Raw genomic sequence first — 26,890 nt, 5'->3', positions numbered from 1 at the left:
TTAGCGAGTCTCTTAGCCACGAGTTTGAATAGACATCTCAGGTGTGATAGGAAAGAGTTGCTTGTCTTGCCGTCCTGTCAGGGGACATGCTGAGGTTGGCATAGCGAGTCTGGACATCTATAAGGGTCAGCACTTTGAAGATCTGACGGTGACAGGCCACTTTGAAACCTGTTTTGTTCATTGCCGGAGACCTGCGAAGTGAGAGATCAGTTCTCCTTGACCTGAATACTGCGATGCCCTGGGCAATTAAGGTGTAGTGAGAATAATTACGATGTGGGATGGAGGATGTCCTCTGAGTCTGGCACATTTTAGCGTGTAGTGTTAAAAATGGGAATGTGCTGCGCTACATTCTGCTTCCATTAATGGAAACTTCCACAAAATCTGTTGTACATTCTGGCGTGACAAAAAAAAAAAAGACCACAGAATAAACTGGGACCAGATATCTCCTGAAGAGGCTTTACTTTTTTCTCGTGCTAATATAGGTTATTTAATGTTTGTTGGATATTAGTGTTCGCCTGCATTTTTGGCCAATACCAGTGTGTCTGATATACTTGAGTATTATGGTTAATCGATAGCATTTAAAAGGAATATTACAAATTTAGATAATATTTTAGTATAATATGGTTATGGTAATATAATTATAGTGTGCTCATACACACATATAGTCAATAGTTTATTGATAGCAAGAAGCAGACCTTAAAATGAAGAAAAAATGAATTAAAGTTCTAACATACTATAAAAGCTGTCACCTGATCATTCTCAGGGCCAATGATCTCAAATCAGCCTGGTTCTTATAATAAATAATACAGTGATGAAATTTAACACAAAATAATTTTTATGTTTATTATTTGTTGACAAGGCTGTTTGTAGATTTGTACGAAGCCTCTAAAAGGACAGGAAAATTAAAACGGGTGGGAAAATTATATTTCAGTGCTTTCCCCTGAGAAACATTTGAAAATAATAAGAGAAGGGAAACTATATTTCTGTGCTTTTTGCAAGCAAATACAAAGATTCTAATATTTTTATAGATCTGTTAAAATATACAAATAAAATATAATAAATGAGTATATAGCAAATTTCTATAAAAATATTCTTCCTATTATATTCTTGTTAAACATGACCACAACATTTTCTTTTATTGTTAAATGTTGTAAGACAAAGACAAGAAAAAACGTATAAGCTAGCATTGTTTACACTCTTTCATCATCTGGAGTTGAAGTTAATGCAGTATGACACTGGACTAAGGGCCTTTATGAGTTCTATCCAAAAGGAACATCCTCAAAACAAAGCTAAATAAAGCTCCATAAAGATCACCCACAAGCTCGTTAAGGTTGTTTGTGTTCATTTAAATGCGCCAGCCTAAGGATGTGGACTCCTCAGCTGAGTCTTGGTTTCTCTCAAGGTTTCTAACGAGTCTTACTAAACATCTTGAGTGGCTTTCCTGCTGGGAAATTCAAAGCACTATTCTATGTACATATGCTTTGGAATGATTTGTATTGTCAGATTGGTTTAATATAGTTTCAATAAATTTGAATTGAAAATATGGCATAAAATCCCTGATGTGATTTAGCTGTAGCCACAGAGACTACAGCTGGTGCTCTTCTGCTAATGCTCTCTCCACTGTCTGCTTTCTCATTCCTCATTAGTGGATTCTGAAATGTTGGTAATGGAGGCTTAGGGAACATGTCCGTAGTCCGGCTGAATATGGCAATTGGAACAAGCGTCTGTCGGAAGAACAGATGTGATTTGTGTGTCTAGCAGTTGTTAAGTGCCTGAAGACCACCAGAAACCAGGTTAGCAGAATTCACAAGCTCAGACAAGTGACTGCAGGCTGAGCCTCAGAGCTCAGAGATGTTCCAATCAGTCTTGATGTTTTTATGCCATTGTCAGCAGGATAACCTGTTCTTCTTGCCTTAAGGAAACCGCACAAACCTCACTGGCCTTACTGAACCAGTGCAAGAATGAGAAAACCCTGTGTATGTGGCTTTTTGAATAATATTTTTAGACAAACTTAGTATATGGGACAGTTCACCCAAAAATTTAAATACCTTTTGAAAATTGATTACTCACCCTCATGTTTTTTCAAATACGTAAGACCTATAATAATAATTTAAAACGAATCTATTCTATATGTGCTAAATTGCAAAAATCTGTAGATTCGTCTGCACACTTACCATATTTCAAAGACAACAGACAACAATTATTCATAAAATGACATTGAGTAATAAAGAGGGTATAGTAGCATATACATTAGAACAAAATTTGAATACATTTTCAATCAATTGCAGATAACAAATGACTGTAAGTGTGCGATAACATTACATTCAGTTCACGCTTTTGTGTGTTTATATCGTTCTTGACATCGGTTGTAGGAGATCTGATTGACAGGACGAAGTCTTTGAAAACTGAATTGCTCACAACCTTGATCACCTCCTCCGCTAATAAGATCAGACTCTCTGCGAAAAGCTATTTGTGTTCCTCGAGACAGTACACCGAGAGCTGATGGCCAAATCCCAGTCAGTGGGATTTACAGCTGCAGAAGGACTCACGCAACAGGTAACTCCGGAGGGATGGATGACACGCTGCCTTCGCTTCACTCCACTGCGTTGCACGTCCCAGAGGAAAAATGGGAAATCCACAGCAGAAGTTACATTCTAATTATGTCGCCTCCATAATTCAAGTTCTCCAGATCTAAAATGCAGACCGCAGTGCAGGAATCTGCTATGACCCAAACCCTGTCTGTTTCTCTACCCTGATCGTGACTGATGACCTTCAGGCCCGGTTTGAGGAGATACTGTAGATCTGGGGAACGGGCAGCAGCAGGCGGCTCCACGGCCCTGCGAGGTGATTTATGTGTTTGTGTCTTCTCGCGGCTGAACAGTCAGTGCTAGACTGGTTGGCAGGAGACCGCCACCAGATCTGGCAGCAGGAACTCACAAACCGATCCCTCAGCAACTTCAAGCAGGTGGACATTTGGAAGAAATGAATAGATTTGTTAAACATCAGTAGTTTTGCAGAGGTTTTGAATCAACACTCTGGGGTGAATCCAAATCGTGCTAATTGCAGTATTTTGATAAGCACTGCCATACATTTTTAATCCATCAATAATAACAGAATAGCAGGCCTTCCGTGAGCATTTGTGTCAGCAGTCCGTGCAGAGTAAGGTGTTATCTGAATTAATCTGTGCTTGTACAGCTGGGAGATTATCCAGCTGACATATCTCTATGTTGATGTTATGTTCGTATAAAAGGCACGTGGAGGCTGAACTAGGATACGTTTTCTCCCCAATTCTGTCTCTGTAATCTTGTCCAAATTCCCTGGAGTTCATATTATCACGAGGTGATAAGAGTAAAGTGACATTTCAGATGGCTAAAAGTTAAATTAAATTGCACGGTGCAGCTGGTTACACTGAAGTATTTCTTTTTAAAGTCAACATGAAATGACATTCACAAACCATTTTACTTATGTAATCTGACCTTTCTGAGTCAAATGGGATATAATAAAAAAAATGTAGAGTGAGGGTTGATTTAATGCATTGGGAATTGATTGGATCATGCAACGTGAAAACGAATTGTAGAGGGGTTTCTGTTGGCTGAACTTTAAGCGCCATTGATTTGCTATATGTCAGCTGTACTGGAATTGGAAAAAAAAAAGATTTTAGTTATGAGTTGTGAGATTGAAGTAGGGCTGTGCGATATTGACCAAAAATTATATCTCTTTATTTTCTAGTATTTTACTGATTATTGGACAATATTTTACTCACGTGGACAGCTAACCACCAACATGTGACTGGGATAGACATCATTACAAAAGCGAAGACTTGACATGAGCTCTAGCGCCACAGATGGTAAAGCGCGTGATAGTCATCTTTTGACGCGATCAACGCGGGTTTGAATATGAATGAAATTTTTCTCCTTTGTAAATTTAAAATCACAGAAAATTATTTTCACTTAAAATGAAGGAAATAATCCAAAAGTTTAAAATAAAGTAATGGCTAGGGTTAGGGTAGGTGTAGAGAATTATTGTCCCAATAAGGGTGTCAACTACAGCATCTATTTAATCATTTGAATTAAAATGAACTTTTATACTCAATAAGTTGCATTCTGTTTTATAATGCATCTCAATACTGAGGTGCAGATAATTGCCACCTGCAACAAGTAGTATATAACTAAAAAATGCAGCTATTTTCACCTAGTTTAAATAGAATAGCTACATTGTTTAAATACCATCTATGCTAAATGAAAATGTGCTATTTAGTTCAAATAGTGTTTGTTGCTATTTGCATTTGGTTTAAATAGCCTCTATTGCTGCCATAGAATTGACAAAAATCGGCAGTAGGTGGCAGTAAGTCACTGTAACTAAGTGAATCATCATTATATAAACGGATGATTCATTCAGGAACGAATCAGAGACACAAAAAAAGGCTGTAGTTGTGTTTGTTTATTTTAAATAGCGCAAACACAGGAAATGTAGTCCTCTTAATTAACTTATGTATTGAACTGTTGTAAAAAAGTAATATCTGATTAGTAATCATGGTCATTTTTGTAAAAAAACAAAACAAAAACGGCACTCTTCGTGTGGAATTGATACTAACTATTAACTAGGTTATACGAAGTGGTATAAATGTATACATGCTTGTAATTGTTTCTTATTCTTATTTTAATCACTGACTGTTTACTTATCTTATGTCAATTCTTTTAGCTAGTATTATTTTTAAGTGATATTGACACCCGTGACAAGAATCGGGATGTTTACATAATAAAGATTTTAAGAATTTAAACTAACTAGACGAGACCACACCACAGCTGTAGTAAAGTTTTCTTCTTTTTTTGTTAAAAACATTGTAAGCCAATTGGAATCCACCCTGATTAAACAGCTCAAACATTAAAGTGTCAGATGACAATTGCAGTGCTTATAATAAACATAATGTTATCAGGCATTGATGCGGATTCTAATATAATTACCTTTAAACTGTTTCTCTCAGTGATATCCCTTTTGAAGTGGAGCACATTTTAATACATGTGCATCAAGAAACGTAGCTCAATAACACAAATAAAACAGTCTTTATCATTGCACTATTTTTCTCTTTCGCACAGACTGTAGTTTGTAACATGTCTGTAACTTAAACAAGTCCTTAGATTACTTTCAGTCTGTAATTTAGCCATCATTCATTTGTTTCTTTTGGGCACTCTGTAAAAGATATCACCACTTTATACCCTGTGGGAAAACAATGGCACGCAACCTAATACATACTCATTGTATTTAAGCTACTGCCTGAGGGGTCGTTAGACAAATGCTAAACCTCTTTGTTGTTTCCCACTCCCTTACACATTATTTCCACATTGGGAAGAGATCCCGAGGGGCTGAGAGTCAAAATTCGTGGTCCAGCCTCTCTGTAGGTGTGCTTCTTTCACAGATAGCTTCTGTCAAAAGTGCATTTCTTGCAGTCGAACGTGATCAGTGTTTATTTGCCGGCAGAGAGCTAACGAACGTCGTATCTGAATTTTAATGTGCATTTAAAGGGATTTCAGGTCGAAGCTTTGCTCCTCTGTGTGGTATTTCCGAAGAGTGTTTCAGGGGAAGTAGATAAGCTGACGTTTATGAGTGCCATTGCCGTGTTGAAGTATTTGTGTGCGCGCTCGCTGTCTTCACAGACTGCACGGGAAAGTTGGGAGCCGATATAACAAGATGAATTATGTTTTGGCCTGAGTATGAGGCAGATGAATGGAGGATAGGACTGGCACTTGCAGGCTCCATATAAAGTGTATATTGCGACGTAAAGCCCCTGCCAAATGCGCATCAATAAGGTGACAGCTAATAGAGCTACAGACTTAGGTCAACAAGCTGTTAAGAGGTCCTATTGTTATCTATTGAATTCCACGTCTATAAGAGGCGAACCTTGATTTTTTCATGAATGTTAACATCTCAGTGCTTTTGAATTCTTTGAAACTGGATGCTTTAAACAGCCTTTAAACACTGCTTTTCCATCTGGGCTTTTGCTTGCAGCATAAAACCTGTTTGCAGAGGCTTTGAAAAAGTTGATGTCAAGAAATGTTTTATTCTTGAAGACTTTCATTTAGAGATGAACTAATATTAAATTTCTGGCTGATAAAGACACTGTAAGGCAATAATAACTCTCATGACGATTTTTGCTTTTGTTTTTGTTTAATTATTTTAACTTTTAACTTTATTGACATACCGCTTGAGACTTACTGATAAAAACAATTGTTTGCACATTTCTTAATATTAAGTCTAAAAGGAGTTTTAATGTATTGATGAGGACTGTATTATCTTTGAATTATTGCACTTTATTTTACAGTATGTGTACTTACATGTACTGACAACATACTTAATAGTGTACACTTTTCAAGATTGGATTTTTTGTCTTGTTTCCAGCCAAAATATCTTATTTTAAAATATCTATATTTAAGATAATATCTAATAAAGAGTTTTCTAGCCAAAGAAAAAAACAAGTCAAAATCAAGTCACTTTTGCCTGAAACAAGCAAAATAATCTGGCAGTGGGGTAAGCAAAATAATCTTATTTCAAACAGAAAATGAGATTATTTTGCGTATTTCAAGTAATTTTGATTTAAATTTGATTTGTTTTTTTTTTCTGAATTGTTTTCTTGTCTAGAAAATGTCTTGTCTAGAAGAATTTGTAGATATTTTGGCTGGAAACAAGACAAGAAAAATCTAGTCTTGAAAAGCATTTTTGTGCAGTGAAGAAAGTACAGTATAGGTCTTTAAATGCAAGAGATTTTTTACCAATAGTTTGCAATAGTTCACCTTTAGCACAATCAAATATACTTTAAAGTACACTAAGCACAAAATTAGTTATTACAATTCATCAGTTTAGTATACCAAAAGTACATTTGCAGGGTGTATTTATTAAGTGCATTTATAGCATGATTAGCATGTATTTCAAAAACATTTTAGTATATTTATTTTTTATTTTGCCTGAAGTGTATGGCATTTGATGAGTATACGGCTCAATATAAACAGCATTCCTTTTCAAATAGGTGGCTGTCTATTTTCCTTTAACGTCATGATCTGTTGCTGGTTTGTGAAATGCTTCAGTTAATGTTCCTGCCCAAATGTTGCATATGTTAAGATCTCGATTATGTTAAGATCTCTATGTCAGCTCTCAGTTACATTAGTAAGTTATGCCGCTATGTATATTCAAAGAAGCACTTGGCTCATTTATAGAGGAATGTGAAATAGTTTTTGTGTGCTTTTGTGCGCGTGTCCTTCTCTCATGTCTCTATTCTTTCCTCTCGTGCTCTGATGCTGTGCCAATGTGGATGAAGGCCGCTGGTCCCTTTCTGTGTGACCCACATAATCATAAGTGCTTCTAAAAGCCTGAGTTCCTCTGAGGAGATGTGCTCAGGGTTGACCTCGATGTACCGCTTTTTTCAGACACTCCATCTCTGTGTCATCTTTCTCAGGCCAAGTCGCTTGATAACTGTAGGTGTTTACAACTGTGAGTGTTTTTTCTTCACGATTTAGCATTGCTTACTAACGCGAGCATCACTATTGCTCATATTTAGATACAATTTTTCTGTATAAATGAGAATTCTGTCATCATTTACTCATCCTTGTGTCGTTCTAAGCTCGTATGACTTTCACAGACTTTCAGCACAGGTACTACATTTTGACTTGGACCTGTATGAAATCACATAGCCAACACCAAACAGCCTTGTAATAACTTATTAGGACTGCGTGATTAATCAGAATAAAACCATTGGATTTGGATTTGTGTAAATTATTGAGAGTCCTTAGAAACTGATTGCATTAGGTTTTTCACCAAAAATAAAAGCTTTATGGTTTAACGGCTGTAGAATAAAGAAATGAAGACAGCTATGTTTTATTGTTGTTATTTTACAATATTAGTATTATATATATTTTTTTATATTTTTAGTATTTTTTTAATTCTACAGTGAAATATTACCCTTTACTAATATTACATATTTTAATAATAATATTTACGGATTATTTTACAGTCGTATTAATTTTACTACCAATATAATATACAATGATTCTTATTATTAATATATTTTTTATATATTGTACTATAAAATTAAAAATAGTAGTTACTGAAAAATGGCATAATAATTGGTATTACAATGAATATGACTATAAAATAATATACATTTTAAGATGTAAAAGAATTATTATAATTACCCTTATTTATAAAATAAATATTTGTTATTGTCGTATTGATTGTAATTAAATAATTTAATATAATATTAATACTGAAATTATTGTGATGTGATCATTATTATTAATATAAATATTAATTATACAGAAATATAATATATGTATATATTATTTGGGGAAAAATATATTACAATCACTATGGCTATAAATGAATATACATTTTACATGTATGTTGTACAAATAAATTAATAATAATAGTAATTATTATTAGTGTTATTACCATTATTATTATTTCATATTGATATATAATCACAACATTTTTGGCCAAACTGTGAATTTCTGTTTTTCCCCAAATCAGAGACAGCACCACCTATCTGAAAATGCTAAAATGCACTCAAGTATGCTTGTATTTTACGGCAGTATAGTCAGTCCTGTACAGCTTACTCATCAAGTCACTGCAAGAAAGCATTTCATTAAAGGCTAGTCAATATTGTCCTTTGTTGGAGAGAATAACCCTCCATCATTGCATGTAATGGACTGCATTCCTTCTGCAGCCACAGTGAAACCAAATTATTGTTCCTGAAACAATAACCGACAGATGAGCAGTTATACTCTTCCAGCACCATCTGCAACTCTATCCAGCTTATGATGCAACACACACTCACATACACACATATACCGTATATATGCACGTGTGGACGCACACACATGCGCTCACGCACGGGTCACAGAGGTCATCCCGTCTCCAGTGATTATCAGGCTTACACGCTCAGAGCGGGTCCTAGTCGCTTTTGTTTATTATGATCAAACGATCTGCCTACGGTACGCTGGCAGGGATGCCAGGACTTTCTTTACGCATCTCTCGTGAGGGTGGAGGAGGGATGGTGTAATAGCGGCACACTACCGCCGACGTGTCAGAAAGCTTGTTAATGGAGGTGTAGGTCATACGCTGGGGGAGATGCTCATAGCGCATGTGTCCATCTGTCTGCTTATGCCATATTTTTCCTGCATATAATCTCTTTTCTCTCTCCCTTTCTCACAACAATATCGCTAATGCCCATGCCATCATATGGCCCTCCTGTAATCAGACTGAGAGATGAGTGTGTGATTCCTGTGTGACCCTCATTAACTGTCATGAGTAAAACAGCAATAGTGTCTTGTGGTTAGCCTGCGAACTGAAGTACACAAAGTTTGATTGTTTAAATTTGATTCTTGGGAGCTTCATATATATATATATATATTCATTCAGTCAGTCGAATCTTCCGTTTAGTGAGGCTGTGGTTATGACAGAGATTTGGATAATGTATAACAGCAGTTTGCGTCATTTCCCAATGCCATTCTCCCCACTCCTCCTCATTTCCTGTCCTCTCTCTACTGTCCCATCAATAAAAATGGTAAAAAGGCCAAACACCTCTCCATACACACCCATCCCGTGCTCTTTTCATCTCTCTGATGGGCAGCCAGCTGAGATCAGCTGAAGTCCCTGTTGGCAAGAGGTATGAAATGACGTCTACAATGTGAGCTGACAGAAGGGACCTCACTCACCGAGGACACAGCCTCATTCTTATTTTTACCTCCTTCATTAGCGTCCTCTCTCTCTTTCTCTTTCTCTTTCTCTTTCTGTTTCTCTTTCTCTTTCTCTTTCTCCCTCTTCCTCTTGCTCTATCTCTTTCTCTTTCTCCATCTTCCTCTCTCTTTATTTTTCTCAGTCTGTTCTTGTTATTATGTCCTCTAGCCCTCCCTCTCTCTGAGTAAATGAAGCAGATTCATTGATTCAGGTCAGGGCTCAACCCCCGCCGTCTTTATTAAAAGCCATACCTGACAGCTGGATGAAACGAGTCCTGCTGTGTAATGCTACGCTCAAATGTTAAACCAAATCTAGAAACATCTAGAAATGGTTTTAGAGTGTTTTCAGACACTGATGTCACGTCAGGATTGTTTAGCAGCTAAACCGTGATTTGAAATCTGCATTTCGATTTACTGTGCTGTACTACACTTGTGGAATGAGATTGGCAGGCAGCCTTTAGCCTCTGTAAGCTCCAAAATTTGATGGATTGGGGATTTCAGCGCAGTGTTTTTAAGGAGAAGGTCTGTCCTTCGGCTCATGGGAGATGTTCTTGTATATTGTCAAAATGTCAGTGTAAGGATTCATTTCGTGAAGTGTGTGTGTGCTTGTGTGTGTGAGTGGTGAAAAAAACAGGTTGTAATTTCTTTCCTCAATGCCACACAGAAAGAGGAAAAACACTGGAAAAAAATAGAAAATGGCTCTGTTCCAAAACGTAGTGAACTGCCTTATTGTCTACAGCCTACTGTAGGCAGCTGCCTTCTAAGAAAGCATATTAACTTCATGGAACCTCAGAATGATTGATCTCGATGAATTGAAACTATAAAGGCAGACACACAAATAGCGCTCCAAAAGAGATTGCAATTAACATGTTGTTAAGCTAACCGTGCACTACTCTGATAAGCATAAAAAAATCGGCTTCATTTTTTGTCATTTTAAACCAAGCGCAAACCACACGCCTTGTTTGTTTTCATTGGCCAACTCAATCACGTAGTTAACTGTCAAGAAAAGCTCAGATTTCATGGATTCAACCCAAAGTACAGGAAAAACTTTCAGCCTGGACAAACAATAATGCTGCTTATCAGGATGTGCTACCAACACTGTACTAAGGTTAAGGCTAGGGATAAGGGTTAGCAGGTGCACATAAGGTTCAAGTCATGAGAGCACCTGCAGATTTAGTTTGGTGCACACACTCGTTAAATATAACTATACAAATAAAATAAATATGCCCTCATGTAGCCAAAATAAACAGCACCAACAAGCATTGCAATATGAACCATTTTAAAGTAGAATTTTAATAATAAAAATCTATTTCCTATTTTAAATGCTTGAATAAAATACATTTATAATATTTATAATAATTCATCAGTTTATTTTCTTTGTTTTTTAACATGTCATTTAGTGTGATGGGTTATATCAGAGTCTCAGCACTGACAGAGGGCCAGATTTACTAAACAGGGCAAATTAGCATTTGGGCACAATTCCATAAAAGCGCTGATGGGAAAATTCTGTGTGTGATTTACTGACAATGGCCACATTAAAGAACACAAAACCTCAACCAGATCATTTCCGTAATGACCCGAGCAATCTACCAAGAGCATTTCTGGGTGTTAAGTAATGGTGAAAATATCAGTAATTTTTATCAAGCGCAAACGTTAATTTATGGTGTTGCATGATTCATTTATGGTGCAAAATTAACTGTCTCCATGCCTTTTTTAGTGCAAATTCTTCATTGCATGTCTTTAGAAAATCCTGAGAGCAAAAAAGACAAAGTTACATTGGTGCAAGCTGTTAGTACATGGACTAATAGACTAATGTGCAATGAAACGGAAATAAAACAAATAATAATAGCGTCTAAAGCTCTTTATAATATCTATTCATTGATTTTATTAATCTTTATAATGTATTGTCTATTGATAACTATGGGGTTTTCTCAGCAAACACTGAAATGCTGTATATAGCATGTTAATAATTTAATTAAAACTGTTAATCAGTTGACAGCATTGAATTTTTTCAGAGCATTGAGGGATTGCCTTTTCCACAAGGGATACATCCTGAAATGGTGGTGTATTAACAGCCGGCGTAATTATGCTATCTTCTTTTGGAACAGCTGGGTGGCTATGATTTCTTAAAATGCTGCCTACAGAGACAACTCAATAGGTTTTGGAACAGGACTTTTGGAAAAAAAAGGAGAGAGAATTTAAAAAGGAGATGGTTCATGCAGAGGTTGGCAATTAGAATTAAACTTTAGAGGAATTAAAAAGGTCTTAAGCAAATGAAATGAAGGAAGGGATAGAGCTGGCGGATTATAAAGGAAGAAGCAGAGAAAGAGACGGCGGCTGATTTAGAAAGATCAAAAGTCGCTTGTCGGGTCAGATTGATTCTCTGATTACCTCTGTTTCTCAAAAATGGATGAGAGATAGAAACGCAGGAGCAGGAGAAAAATCAATTTCTGTCATCCTCTTCCTCTGCCTTTTATAGATGCAGGAATAAGATACTCTTGTTGTGAGATTCATCTTTTGGCTCTTTCTCCCCTCCTCTGATGCACTCTAACTCCCTCCTTTCATTTCTCTTTTCTCCTCTCGGCCTTGCACTTTTATTTCACTGGTGTGCAGTGGCTCATTCACTCTCCGCTCTCTTGCTGGCAGGGATTTTAATGAGGCTCTTGTGTTTCAGATATTCAGCCTCCTCAGCCCTCAGGCTTTCCACACAACGAAAAAACAACTCCGGGACGAATTCTCTAAACAGTTGCGGCATTTTTGAATGCGGCGCGCTAAGTGTTCGCAATATTGCACTAAATGCGCCGATCATTTAAATTTTTGTCAATGCAAACGGGGAAAACAGAAGATTTATTTGTTTACGTTATGCTGACCGATACTTCAAGTGCCACTGCGCTGACACCTGGTGGTGCGGATGCAGCATTGAGCAAACAGTGCAGTTCTTGGTGAGTTTTCACCTCTTGTCTTTTTCCCAGAGAGCACAGTATTCTATCCTTTTCATCCATCCCTCCACAGTTGGATTAGCAGTCCAGATGTTGCTGACCCACATAGAGTAGAGGAACAGCTGTCTGCAGGATGAAAAAGGCTGTCCTGGATTTTAACAGTCAGAACAACCACTAACACATGTGGGACACTGTGGAGAGAGAGGATTACCCCTTAAGCCCAAACATCCAGAGGAGGAACGCGAGAAACTGCAAAAGAAGAAGAAAAGGAGAAATTCTGTTTGAGGTTGCAGTGGGTTTGTTCTCCAGCGTGCCTCCGCATATCCGACTCTTGTATCTGCTGTCATCAGGGGTTTTCAGGTGCACTTGTCCCACTTCTGTGTCATAAATAAGCTCTGTTTGTAATTTGTTTTTTGTGAACTTTTGTATTTGCAGGCTTTTACAGATGAACATTTTATTGCTCAGAGGTTGCTCTTTCATAACGCAGGAGGCTTAAAGTCAATATGAAATCAGTTACGATGGCAATTCCTTTTTTTTGTAATGCCTCTTGCCTATTGGGTAAAGACTTCCAATAATAACTTTTCTACAGTAATGAATGCTGTCTTCTAAACAGATTCATCAAAGAAAACTGAAAAAAATGCCCTGGTTTCAGTAAAAAAAAATTGGCAAGCACAACTGTTTGACATTAATAGTAATAAGACATGTTTCTTGAGCAGAAAAGCAGCATTTTAGAATGATTGCTGAATGACCATTTGACACTGATTGACACGGAGACTTTGCCTTTATATATACTAGAAAATCGTCAGAAAACCCATATATTGAATTGAGCAGATATACTGAATTCGTAATGCTTTTAAAGTATTTATGAGCAAATAAATGAAGCCTTGGTGAGCATAAGAGGCTTCACTAAGAACATTAAAAATCTTATGAACCACAATTGCTCTAATCTCTGACTTCCGAGAGCAGACTTGCTGAGCACGATCTTGGCTAATCTAAGGAGTTTGAGAGCTTTTCTGAAAACCCTAGGGAAGACCATTAGGTGTTTTTGCAAGAGAAAATGATAGGAAGCAGGATATTTAATCTCCTTTCTAAGGAGGAACACAATATTTAAAAGATCTCACTGGTGATTTTCCCTGTGGGATTGGCTAAGGGACAGTTATGCGAAAAAAAATGTGAGTGGATGAAGTCATTTCATTCTTTATACGCTGCCCTCATCTTCCTCCAGATGTCTTTTGTTCCAGTCTTCTTGGCTGAAGCCGAGGACATTTTTTAGGCAGGCTCGGTTCAGCCTTCTTTATAAAGTCTAATGAGGTAGAGTGCTAAAACTAGCGTGACTTGTCCCAGTGTGAGTGATGACATTCAAGCCCTTGGGAACGGCGCTCCTTTCAGTATATCAGCAAGGTGTCTGCTGCACAGAGAGAGAGAGAAAGATATGTTGCTTGACATTGCACTTACAGCCGGTTGGAGTTTTTTCAGGCGCAGATGCAGACACAGTTACTTCGCCTTGTAGTTTCGGTTTTATACTCTCCGTTTTCTGGCCCCTGTAGAAGGCAAATATAGAACACAATTGCTATAGACATCCAGCAATTATCCAAAGGGCTGGTTAAGGCACAAAATGAGACGGCATAATGGAAACAACATGCACGGCACAGAGCCATTTGCTTGTCTGCTGGTCAGTCCAACACCAACACTCGGCGGTGATGCTCTTTCATCACCGCTGGGCCTGCCGCCAGTGTAAGCTGCTCCTGCTCTGCATTCTTGCCATTGTTGTTATTTTTTTCTTTCCCATCAGCGCTCCCCTCCCACACTCCCTCGCTGGCCTCGTTGTGATCCCTGCGCTAAATCATTTGCTTCAACCCTAAATGGCTAAGTCTGAGATCAGCTTCAAGCTATAAGTATAAAATGTTTGGGACATATAATCACAGGACTCAGCTGAGGTTAAAGACTTTGAACCTTGGAGTCTGATGGTTGGGACAAAACCAATGGCATTATTTGGATGACATCCTGTGGTGGCCTTTTGATTTTGCAACGAAAAGCACAGGATCACTAAAACTGCAATTAAGGCCATGCAATTAGGGAAAAATAAAATAAAATTGTGATTAAAAGAAACTTCTATGCTTTGTTTGTAATGCTGGAAAGTATGGCCAAAAATGTTATGATTATACAGTGTAACATTAAAAAGTACTTAAGAAAAACTAATATAATATAATAATCACAGTAGTTTTAAAATAAAACTGTAATATTACAATACTGACATTTGTAGCTAGATTCTTTTTCCTTTTATTTAAGTGCTGAACATCAAGCTTTTGTGTGGAAAACTGCAGGAGCTGTTATAGCTTATCGTCAACAATAGCCGGTTTGTAAGTTCTTCTTTTACAAGTTTGGGAGGATGAATAGTGCATGTTGCATTCCGAATGCACATTATAGGCACCCCAAATACAGAGCAGATGGAGCTTACATTTACTGTGACCTGAGATGCTTTGAGAAACTGAAAACACCAGCTCATGACCTGCTCCATGTGTTAAAGAACACAGTGCCATGCTTCGCTCTCGAATAAGTTATTATTTTCAAAATTGAGATTTATACATCATCTGAAAGCTGAATAAATAATCTTTCCGCTGGTGTATGGTTAGGATCATTTGAATACCTGGAATCTGAGGGCAAAAAAATCTAAAAACTGAGAAAAATGACCTGGAAAGTTGTTCTTAGCAGTGCAAATTACTACTCCAAAATTAAGTTTGAATATGTTTATGGTAGGACGTTTACTAATTATCCTCATGGAACATGATCTTTACTTAATATCCTAATTATTTTTATCATTAAAAAAATTATGATTTTGACCCATACAATGTATTTTGGATATTACTACAAAAATACTCAAATGACTTTAAGTCTTATTTTGTGGTACAGGGTCAAATTTAATCCGACTTACTTAGAGTGGTTATTTGCTCACCCTCATGTCGTCTCCAACCTGGCTGTCTTTCTTCTGGGAATATAATGCAAGATATTTTAAAGAAATGCTTTTTGGGGGCTGTTTTATTGCATACCCACTTCTAGTTATGCCCCTAAAATGAAATCTAAACTTTATCACTGTAGTTTCATAAAACAATGACTTCTCCCCAGATCATGCATCTGGAGGGCTAAAAAAATAGTTTCAAATTAGGTTTTCCTCATCTGATCCCCTCTCCGCTGGGGTTTATTTCTCCTCGAGAGTACGTGCTCCCAGCATGGGGTAGGAAAATCAAATCAGACAGACTGCTATCATCTGTAATCGTGCAAAAATTAGCGTCCCTGAAAGTGATACAGTTTGGAGGATGTTCTTTTCTCAATGCTTATGTAAGGTAATTTAGCTTAAACTCAAACCGGGCTTTTGCCTCTATCGCATACTGTCAGATAATCTTTCTTCATTGAGCTCATACTGCTCCCTGTGCGTTTGAGATAAATGTGCCTAGTGCTCAGTGCTGGATGCTTTCATATATCTTGAGTCTTGTTTTGTGTGTACTGATCCTCCTCCAGTGTTTTTACTGCCGTGCACTGCGCGGTCTCGATCACTGCCCATCTCGCAATAATTGTGGGCGCTCTGTTATTAATTAGCGCAGGTAGCTAACTGTGTTCTCAAAACATCATGAGAAAACGGCTTTTTTCTGCCTCACATTTGGACCAATTAATTTGCACGCATTTCCTTTTGCAGCGTTACAGACGTTTATGTATTTTTATCAGCGCACTTTTTGTGCCCAGGATGTGAGAATGAGTCAGCGCGGAAGAGTACTATTTCACTAATGGATATGTTCGTACACACACGCATACACAACACACAAACACTGTCTCTAATTATCCATGTAATGTCAGGGGAGACATTAGAGTTCACTGAGCCCTGATGGGTGTCAGTGCACCAGAGCAAGAGAGTTCAAACACACGTTGTTATGATTTGGAAGAAGCCTGTGGTTTTTAATTAGCTGAAATTTCATGTTCACAATGCAGTGGCGAAACGTCTAATCACTTGACCCTGGCCTCATAACTAAAACTCCTTCTCACCGCTTGAACTTGTAACCAAGTCTAAAATGTTTTCAGGTCTCACCTCATTGGCCCTCGTATTCATTTTGCCGACAGGTCTGACCTGGCCTTGGTGTTGTTACCGCGCACACAGAGACGTTTCATCATGGGAAAACAGAATAGCAAACTCAGGCCCGAGATGCTACAGGACCTGAGGAGAACACAGAGTTCACTGACCACGAGCTGCAGGAGTGGTACAAGGTGGGAACATCTTGAGACGTAGCACAGGTGCCCCTAAAAAGGATCTGGGTACTTCTAAGCTTACGCTGAAAGTGTATTAATGTTATTGCATTAACAAATTATGCTAGATCTTTCTTGATACTGATTAGACTGATGAGACATTTTGCATTAACTTTTTTGGTTTTTACTGTGAACATGTATACGTTTATAGGTATTTTATTTATTTGTTCAGTTTTGCCTAACAATCGTTACTTGGTTTGATAGTGTGTTATCTAATGCAGTGATATTCATGCATTTTAACGTGCACAGCAAAAATGTTTTCCTACTTATTTCTACTTATTTTCCATAACAACATCTGGATAGTCTTGTTTTCTGAAAAAACATCAAAATAATTGAGTTCCTACATAAAAAAAACACAACAACATTTGCCAGTGTGGTAAGAATATTATTACGTTTAATTATAATTAATATTATTATAAAGATAAAAATAAAGATGCATTCATGCACTGAACAATACTGTCACAAAAATTATAATTTTAGGTGGGAACAACAGTTGGTACCTTTTACTCCTAAAAGTTGCATATTAACACTGGAGTAGTATTATGTACCATATGTTACTTCTTAAAACATATTATTGGTACATAAGATGCAAAGTTATCTCCATATTTTCTTTTCTGAGAATACAGGCCTATGTGTTGTTCATACATAGACATAACATAAAAGGGGTCATCCTTCCCAAAATATGGTTAAATTTAGCATTTAATGTATGTCTCCATAAGTGTTGGTCATGGGAAATGACTTACTTATCCTACCCTTGAGTGTGCCTCAGAGGAGACATGAACGCAAGAAGGTTAAAGGCCAATGTATGTCTATATGTATGTAAATTTGAGCTGCTCTATTATGAGCCACAGTGGCCCTGGGACCGAAAAGAGCAAATCATTCAAGTGCTGTTGAAAATGACTGTAACGTTTAGTTTGTATACAGTTTATGTACTGTTGATGCAGAATTTGTGAAGCTGACCAAATTGCACAAGAATGATAAAATGCACAAACTATAGGATATGATTACAATAGCGCTGAAAACAGTTCTTTATTGGGAAGCAAAAACAAGAGAAATAGGAAATTGGCTGGTTAGTCCATTTTAGTATTAAACAAATCACGTTAAAACACATCATTTATAAACCTCCCAGAAGATCATGAATGCAGTCAGAGACTTTTCCCACTTGGTTTTAAACCGGCAAACACTTGGCTGATTGTGAAAGACTTAAGTGGAAATTACAGAATCATCATGAGAAATTATTTATGAGTTTGGGGTTTGGGGATGCTTGTGTCACGACCTGAGATGTCATATTCTAATCAAAGGAGTCTCTTAAAGCATGCCACTGATTGTAATATGTTATTCACTCTAAACAGGGGTTCCTGAAAGACTGCCCCAGTGGTCATTTGAACGTCGAGGAATTTAAGAAGATCTATGCCAGCACCATGCGGTGATGCCTCTAAGGTTGCTGAGCGCGTCTTTCATGCGTTTAACTATAACAGCAGCGGGACTTAGCCGAAGCTTCAGGGGTTCATTATTGCTCTGGAGTGTGACATCTGCGGAGAAAACTGGAGCAAGCTGAAGTGAGCGCTCAGCATGTATGATCTGGACGGCTTAGCGGTTACATCAGGCATGCGAAATGCTGGAAGATTGAGTGGGTCAGTGGCATTCTGGGGACGCGTATGCTAAAGTCTTGCAGCCTAGAAATTCACTTCTAACATAAAACAAAGATATGTATATTGCATCCATACACTCACTTTCTCAATGCTAGGATGATATTGATTAATAAATATCTCTATTTTTTTGACTGTAGGTGGATGCTAACTGTTAACAAGGCTGAGTGTGCTCAGTAATCCTCAACGTTTGGTTAGCTGGTTTCCCAGCCTTGTTAAACTGATGTTTGGCTGGATGGTCAGTTGGTGTCAGCCTGACAAGAAGCCAAACTTCACCAAAACAGACCAGCCCTGCCATACTGGGCAGGCTGGGAGACAACTTTCATGCTTAGGCTTTTATGAAGGTTGACCATTAAAACAATCTACAAATGAGGCGTTAGAAAAAGCACGATCAACACAGACCTCTGCTGGTTGCCAGAGTGATGGATTTAGTGACCTGAGCAGTGTGCAGGATTGTTTGGTTTGCGGTTTTAACATCTCGAGAAGCTTCTTGCCGGACGTCCTAGTAGACAGCAGTCCACAGGAGACTATTCAAAAAGTTGCATTAGCCTAATTAGAGGCATGAAGTAAAGGTACCTCACGCATTTTCCAAGCAGCATTTGAAAAAGCACAAAATCTAAAATAACATTTGAAAAAAACAAAAATTGATGAAAAACTACCGTATACCTTTGGATTTGTGAGAAATTTATATCATTCACTTGATAAATACAGTTTTATCATATTATCAAATTTATTTTTATTATAAAGTCTCATTTTTTCAAATCATGGTTTTGATAATTCTATTAACACCAGTTTTGGGTCCATTTGACCTCTAGCTGCCAGAATAATTATCGAATTATAATAATAGTAAATGGAAATTGCAAAAATTAAAAATCAATAAAACATATTGTCCATATATTTAAAAAAATATATGAGATAACACAGTGAGTGGCCAAAATAATTAGAACACTTGGTTTGTTCTGTTTCTTTAATATCCATTCAGGCTGGATGAGGATCACATCAGATTGCTGTGTGGAGCGCTGGCTGTTAATGAGACAAAAATCTCACTGGATTATTACAATTACTGGCAAAGCAGAATAAGCGATGAAATCCTGCTGACACACTTAAGCCAAGATAGAAATAGCGACTTAAATCATTTTAATCTGGTGAAAATGCTTCCCTAATCATTTTGGTCACCACTGTACAACATAGAGATTTCACGAATATTTTAGCTTACCCAACTTAAAAATGTTCCTAGTTTCACATTTGAAAAAATAAGCTCACATTTGCTTTCAAGCAAAGTTTTCATGAGGATGTGTGATTTATTAAAGTGCACATGAAAGCATTAGACACACTAGTCTTACTTAGTGATCAATCTTGAAACTCAAAAAATCCCTAATTAAGCTGACTTCTGTGTGCTGACTTTGTGTCATTATAATGTCAGATGAAAGAAAGAAGCACCTGCTTTTATCTTCAAGAAATGAAAGAATCAAAATACTTACAGGGAAACGAATACGATTTTTAATTTATGTTGAGCATTTCTTATTACCCACCCCAATGCATGCCCCATTAACAGTGCAGCCATATCCTTTCATGTTCCTCTTATTCAGCCTGCCTCAATATTTTTCTTGATGTGATGCTTGTGAAATGATTCATAAGATCGAAACTGATCAGTAAAGAAGCGACTGCAATATATTTTTGCTATTTCTGGGGTCTATAGTATGTATACAGTGCACTTATACTACACCCCTCTGATTGAAGAATTACCGTTCTCCTTCTACCTTGGCAATTACTTCTAAGTGTATAAGTACAGTACAAGTCTGCATAAGTTGCAGAAAGCACATGGATGAGCAGCACGACCCTGGTGGAGAAGGTCAAACACAAACATTAGCGCGCTGTCCCAGATGATCGCTCCCTGTGTCAGCCGCAATGCTGTGGGTGTAAGAGAAGCTATTAGCATGTGCTTGGCATGCTCGGTTAGTACCAGTCTCCCTCCAGCTGGAAGCTTGGCAAATCTCACGTTCCTGTAGCGATGCCCCTGCGACTAGCCAAGGCACGTAGGGAAGATTGCCCAGGGTTGAAGAGGAGGGCACGTAAGCGTCGGCGTTGAAAGCTCGTCTCCGTTGGATTGGCCAGTTAAATTTAACCGGGGTTTATCCCGTGTGTACAGAAGCGATTGAAAGATTATCTGCGAGCTCCATGGAGGTTACAGTTGGCTGGCACTCCAGGAGTTTGCAGCGTGTTGCACATGTTTTTATCAGTGACTGCTTTTAAAAGGTGGAAGCTACGCCAGACACCTGGCGTCTGCCCAACTGAATCTCATTTATCCCTCGAAAACATTACATAATTGATTGACCTTCCCTGATTTGGTGGAGTACGACGGAGTAAATGAGCTGAGGAAGGCCTGTGAAGTTTCCCTGCTTTCGAGGTTTGCTTTTTGCTTCATGGCTGCAAGTGATGGACACTCAGTCTTGGGTTAAATACTAATGGAACAGAATATTGGATAAGCTGAATACAAGCGAAAGGCCAGATAAAGGGTGATCCACTGATATTTCAGCTTGGTTAATTATTCATATCCTTAACAGGCCATTTTATAAGATGGTGTCGCCGATTGATGAAAATGCCTGAAAGATGAATCCACACCAGAGAAGAGGACAGATAAGATGTTCAGACGAATGGACCTGAACAATGATGGTAGATGAGGACTAGTTCTTGACTGTTTGAACTGAAATCTTAAAATGTCGGTGTGATTATTAAATAGTGTGTTAAAGCGTGTGATTTAATAAAAATAAATGTATAATCTGTGGACATCAGGAGCACGTGTGGGCAGTCACAGTCTCAAATAAATACATCATATATACAATCATACAATTTCTTATGTTCATCAAAGAAAACAAATCTATTTGTCTATCTGTCTGTCTATCTAGGGCTGTCAGTTTAACATGTTAACTCTATTAATCAGCTTTGAATCACAGGAATAAATTATATTTCCAAATATATTAAACCGTAAACTGTAATAATGTTTCAGAATATTCACGTATTTGTTTATATTGAGCCTTGGGAAGCATTAGAGATTTTTTTCTTCTGAATGGTAGTGTACATGCAAACTACAAAATTATAACAGAAGTGGGTTTATTAAATGTACATTAATTTCAGTAATTTTCATTAGTAATCACTAGCATTAACTCATCATTATATTACAGCAATATATATACATATACACAAATATATACATATTTCATTCATATCAGGGCATGTCTTGCAGTGTCTTTTTTTCTCAACTATTTTTTCTTCCCATTCTAGGCAAGCTGTCTTTGGAAGAGTTCATAAAGGTGCCAAAAGTGATCCCTCCATTGTGCGGGCTACTGCAGTGTGACCCCAGCAGCGCTTCGCAGTTTTGAGTCGCTCCAGACAAGCTGCGCTCAATGCATGAAAGCTCTGTATCTCATTCTTCTTTGTGTTCCAGACGGAAGAGTTTTAAGAAATAAAACGTGCAACAATTTTACTTTCCGTTTTCCCAGAAAGGACATACGTACATCACGAAGAACAAGGTGCTTTGGGACGATCTCTGTCTGCTGCGTGTCATCCGTCCCTTGTCTCTGCAGAAGCTGGTGGAGGCTCACGACTCCAAACATATACATAAAAGCGGCCGGCCGTCTTCCCGAGGTCAGATTGGAAGAATGTTCTTTAGGAATCGTGCATAAAGCTCATGATCTTTACCACCCTTCTTGTGTTCCAATATCTGTGCTATTTTATTTCTCTTCCCCGTTGTTTTGTGAGACACGTTCCCCATCTACTTTTTATATTAGTCTTGGTGTATCTTGTTGTAGTGTATAGAAACATGTTGGGGCTGAGGAAGGCAGTTAGTCTTTTTACTCATGCATCTAACGCGTATTGTAGCTTCAGGCAGTGTCAAAACTTATCTCAATTGACCCAGTGGACTGATGGACTGGATATTTAGGGTTTTTACCAACTCTGTGCTCGATCTTTATTTTACAAAAGAATGAGATCCGTTCTTGATTCTGTTGGTGATTTTGTGTTATTGTAATGTAGTTCACTTTGTCTTGATTCATTATTTTGCATTTATAGTGTTTTATTTTACCAAGGGTGATTTTATTACTGTCCGAACGAGGCGTGGAACCTTGGTAATCGTATACCGTTTGAATGGTTATTCCATCATTCGAGGCTTTCAGCGTTGTAGAAGTTTTTTTGCATCAGGGGACATTCCGTTGAAAGGAGAAGACACCATTAGCACATATCATTTGAAGCGCTTCATCTGTATTGCGTGCGGTTATGCGGCGTTGTATGTGCGCAAGAGTGACGAGTCTGCATGTTTTGGTGTATGTATCGTCTGTGCTGACTTTATAAGTATCACTTTGTGTAGTTCAATACGATATCTTTGTATGCAAGTACGTTTTTGAACCCGATTTGAAGCAACAAACTCAGTGACACCTTTATTCTGCATCATATGGTACTCAAAAACCACAATCTTAGGTTTCCATCAACAACATAGACAGGAATGTACAGTACTATAATTTATAATCATGTCTCACCTTTAGATAAAGAGTTTGAATGCAGCGATCACTGAGGCTTATTTCCCTCTTGAATGAACAGGTGTAAGGAGGCCACTGCTTTAGTTTTCTTTTTCGTTTTATGCAACGACTGACATTCCATGACCTGGAATTGTCCAGGTGCTCCTGCTTTTTGTAACATACAGTATTAGCTGCGTGAACCCCATACATGCCCACTCTCAAAACATGGCTGTAGCTCTCTCACGTTGCTGGCATCCATGTAGCTTCCATATTTGTACGAGACCATGGCGTGCTGCACCTCTACTTAACGCTTTCCTCTATTATGTTGCATGAAAACCTCATCACGAGGACATGATGATTATCCCTTTACTGGCGTTGAAAAATATACTTCTGTGTTTAGGTCTTCGCTAGGAGTGATTCTTACACAACACTATCCTGTACCTTAACATACACTTAATGTGTCACTAACATGTATTGATCAATCTTGTCACATGATCACAAAGCGTGCTACATTTCAAGTCGAATTAAGAACGTTTCAAAACTCCAATACAATTCCTGATTTTGGTTTAAATTCCAGCTGAATGAATGCAAAGGCTTCAAATAATTAAGCGGAAATTGCATTTAAAAATTAATATATAGAATTGAAATATAAATTCTGAAACTGATCTAATTTTTAGGATAGAAAAGCAATGTGACATTGTTTATTTACTGTACATAGTATTAGTTGTAAAAAGTATTATGTTTAGTAATTAATATTTTTTTATTAATATTTTCAATTTATCATGTTTTCATTTTAAAATTAGTTTACATTTTGTCATTTTATGAACACATTTTCAATAAGCAAAAACGTTAATTGTTTGAATTATTAATAATAATAGTAATAATATGCTTTATGGTAAATGGTATACAATCATATTTAATCAATTGGATTCATCACTTGCAAATCAGAGAGGACAAACACTTAATTTCCAAATGCAACAGAGATCGAAGTGCCTTTTAAATTGAGAAAATAACGCAGTTTAATTTTTGTTTAAATATAAATATGATATGATATAAAAGAAATAAAAATGCGTATTAAAATATCTGAAATTCATATGAACTGTTAATATCCTCATAGCCTAGGCGGTTAAGCTGTTTAGCTGGTCTCCTCTTTAATTAAAGTAGAAAAGCGTGTTGACATCACACTTTTGACCGTCAGTTTTTAATACGTAGCCTATATTTAATGTATAAAATTTGACTTGGTGCAGCGGTCCGACCGTCATCAGATCAGATGCTGGATCTCTCAGCGCAGCGGCTAAAAGCGGGGGCCTTGGTCGATGGCAGCGCCCGACGCGGAGAGACAGCGGAGGCGAGGCGGTGGCCGTGCATCTCACCGGAGAGTCCTAATGGCGGACAGTTTCCGTGCCTGCGTCTCGCCAGCAGCGGGGCGGGGGTGATCTTGAGGCTCGGCCGCTCCCAGGGTTTCTGTCAGCGGAGCACAGTGATACCGCTTTGAAATTACAGTATGACTGCAGTATGAGTCACCCGAACACACCTCTCTCACACACACACACACACACAGTGTAATGATTCAGTCACCACACGTGTTGGTTAGTACTCTCTCGAAAGCATCTATTAGGACGACCCCGCGGGCTGAAGACTCACGGGATAAGTCCACCTTATTTCTCATTAGTGCAGATCAGGGCTCCACTGAGTATCCAGCCAGCACATACCGGTGTGCTTTCTCATCTAGTAAATGTTGTTTGGAGCACCAGGGCAGACCGAGGTAGGAGATGGAGACCTTAAATAGCGACGCAGGAACACCATCTCCCTGCACTCATCAGTATCAGTGGGACCCACAGGACTATCGTGGTGCTCTGAGAAAGAAGAAATATACAAGGGCCCAACCGTTTATTGCGTATTGCTGAGTGCACTGCATGCAGGAATCGTGACCAGTGCACTTTTTACGATTTACAGTCTGTTCCAGAACAATTTCGCATCAACAGCATGGTTAGCTTTAATATTACACTTGTTTTTGTACAAACAACAGAGTGCTTATAAACAAATCAAACTATAACAGAAACTATAACACAAATGCAGAAATTCATTGTAGAATAAGGTTCATTGTGTTAACATAAACTAACACATTATTAAATTGAGCAGAAATGATAACAAATGCATTTTATTATTATTATTATTGTAATAATAATACTACTAATAAAATAAAAAACATTACTAAATTATAAAATGTCATCACAGTCATGGGCGTAAGTTAACAGGCTAACAGTGCTATTTGCGTTTTTATTTACTTCAATGCTAAAGATGAACATAAATGCAATAACAGATGTATTGCATGCTGGTAATGTGTGTAATGCACTAAATAATGTACTAATGTTAAATTTTGCCTGTATTGTAAAGCGCTACATCTAATCTGTGTGTTGTATTGCCGATTTTTACTTTGCTTTTTAGCTACATTTTAATATGAAGTTTAAATATTTAAAACATTTGACAATAATGTGATTAATATAATTCTTTTTTTTTTTTTACAGACATGGTAATAGATTTTTGTGCACTAAATATCACTCTGTGAAATTCTCACTTCAATGCAGAAAGCATCTGTGCCACTGAAACAGTTGTTTTTATATTTCCATAATTAATTTATTCTACTAATGTCATAATGGTGGGATTACTGAGATAAAACAAATCATATTTTGGCTGATCGCACGATCTTGGCTCCAATTGACTACACTTAGCAGTGTGCATGCTGAGGCTAAAACATTTTGAACATCGCATTACTTATAATGTCATATATAAAGCACTTGTGCGAGGAAAAATTACTAAGTGCACTTTTAATGGTAGAAACATTATAGAACAAACAGTGATAGATCCACGTGTGCTCCTTTGAAAAGCTTAAGCCGTATAGGGATTATGACAGAAGAAAATATTATTTCTACAAATGTGTACACATTTTGATCTTACGTTAATAGGCAGAATGTGATGAAATCTAGTGGAAGGTGTGCATCAGAAAGATCAGTTAACACCAGTAGCTCTAGCAATTCCAATAAAGTAAAATTAAGCCATTCAAGGGTATGTTGAGTTTTGATATTTGCAGAAAACAAATTCTCATATCAAAAATCCAGCAGTGCATTAAAGCCTGGAGACCTTTGACACCCTAGTGAATATAGACCTTGTAAATTAAAGGGTATATCATATTTCATTTTGTAAGATGAAAAACAATGTGGAGAAATATGAAGTAGGCCTGCATTTGCCACTTTGAAAAAAAAAATATTCTTGATAAATTCAACCTATAATTATGTCTTCCTGAGGTCTGTTATTTACATATTGCATAAAAATTTATATTTTTAAACTATACATTTTAAATATGTGTTTACAACATCATAATTTTTAGTCACTATCTAATCCCAGATTTTTTGAACTTCCGTTCACACTACCAGAGTCACCCACTTACTATTGGACTCTTAAACTACACTACTGTTGCACCTCACACTGGACTTCATTTCCCATACTACATTTGCACAGATTGGTTACACCTGCATTCAATTACACTCCCACCTGATTACACAGCTGTACTCCAGTCAAACACACTCTACTTAAGCATTAAACTTCCTCTACTTACACTTGAAGTATCTAACTTTATATATGTGACCTTCTTTGAAGCCAATAGTTATTTCCTGTATAATTGAGACACAAGCATCGCAACAATTAAAGTACAAAGAGAAGGCTTGGTATGGTAAACTATCTGGGAAAGAAACTTGCATTTGCCTCATCTGTGA

At 37.5% G+C, this 26,890-nt stretch overlaps 1 protein-coding gene and 1 pseudogene across 1 annotated transcript in view; both read left to right on the top strand.

Moving 5' to 3' along the window:
• The window catches only part of LOC122323377 (hippocalcin-like protein 1), a 313,600-nt gene that overhangs the window by 4,804 nt on the left and 281,906 nt on the right, over positions 1-26,890 (top strand). The gene's annotated exons all lie outside the window — the stretch shown is intronic.
• LOC122323861 lies at positions 16,824-22,113 on the top strand (annotated as a pseudogene).

This window comes from Puntigrus tetrazona, chromosome 19 (assembly GCF_018831695.1).
Source record: "Puntigrus tetrazona isolate hp1 chromosome 19, ASM1883169v1, whole genome shotgun sequence".
NCBI lineage: Eukaryota > Metazoa > Chordata > Actinopteri > Cypriniformes > Cyprinidae > Puntigrus > Puntigrus tetrazona.
Note: the sequence above shows the minus strand (reverse complement) of the source record. Positions and strands in the feature narration are given on the sequence as shown.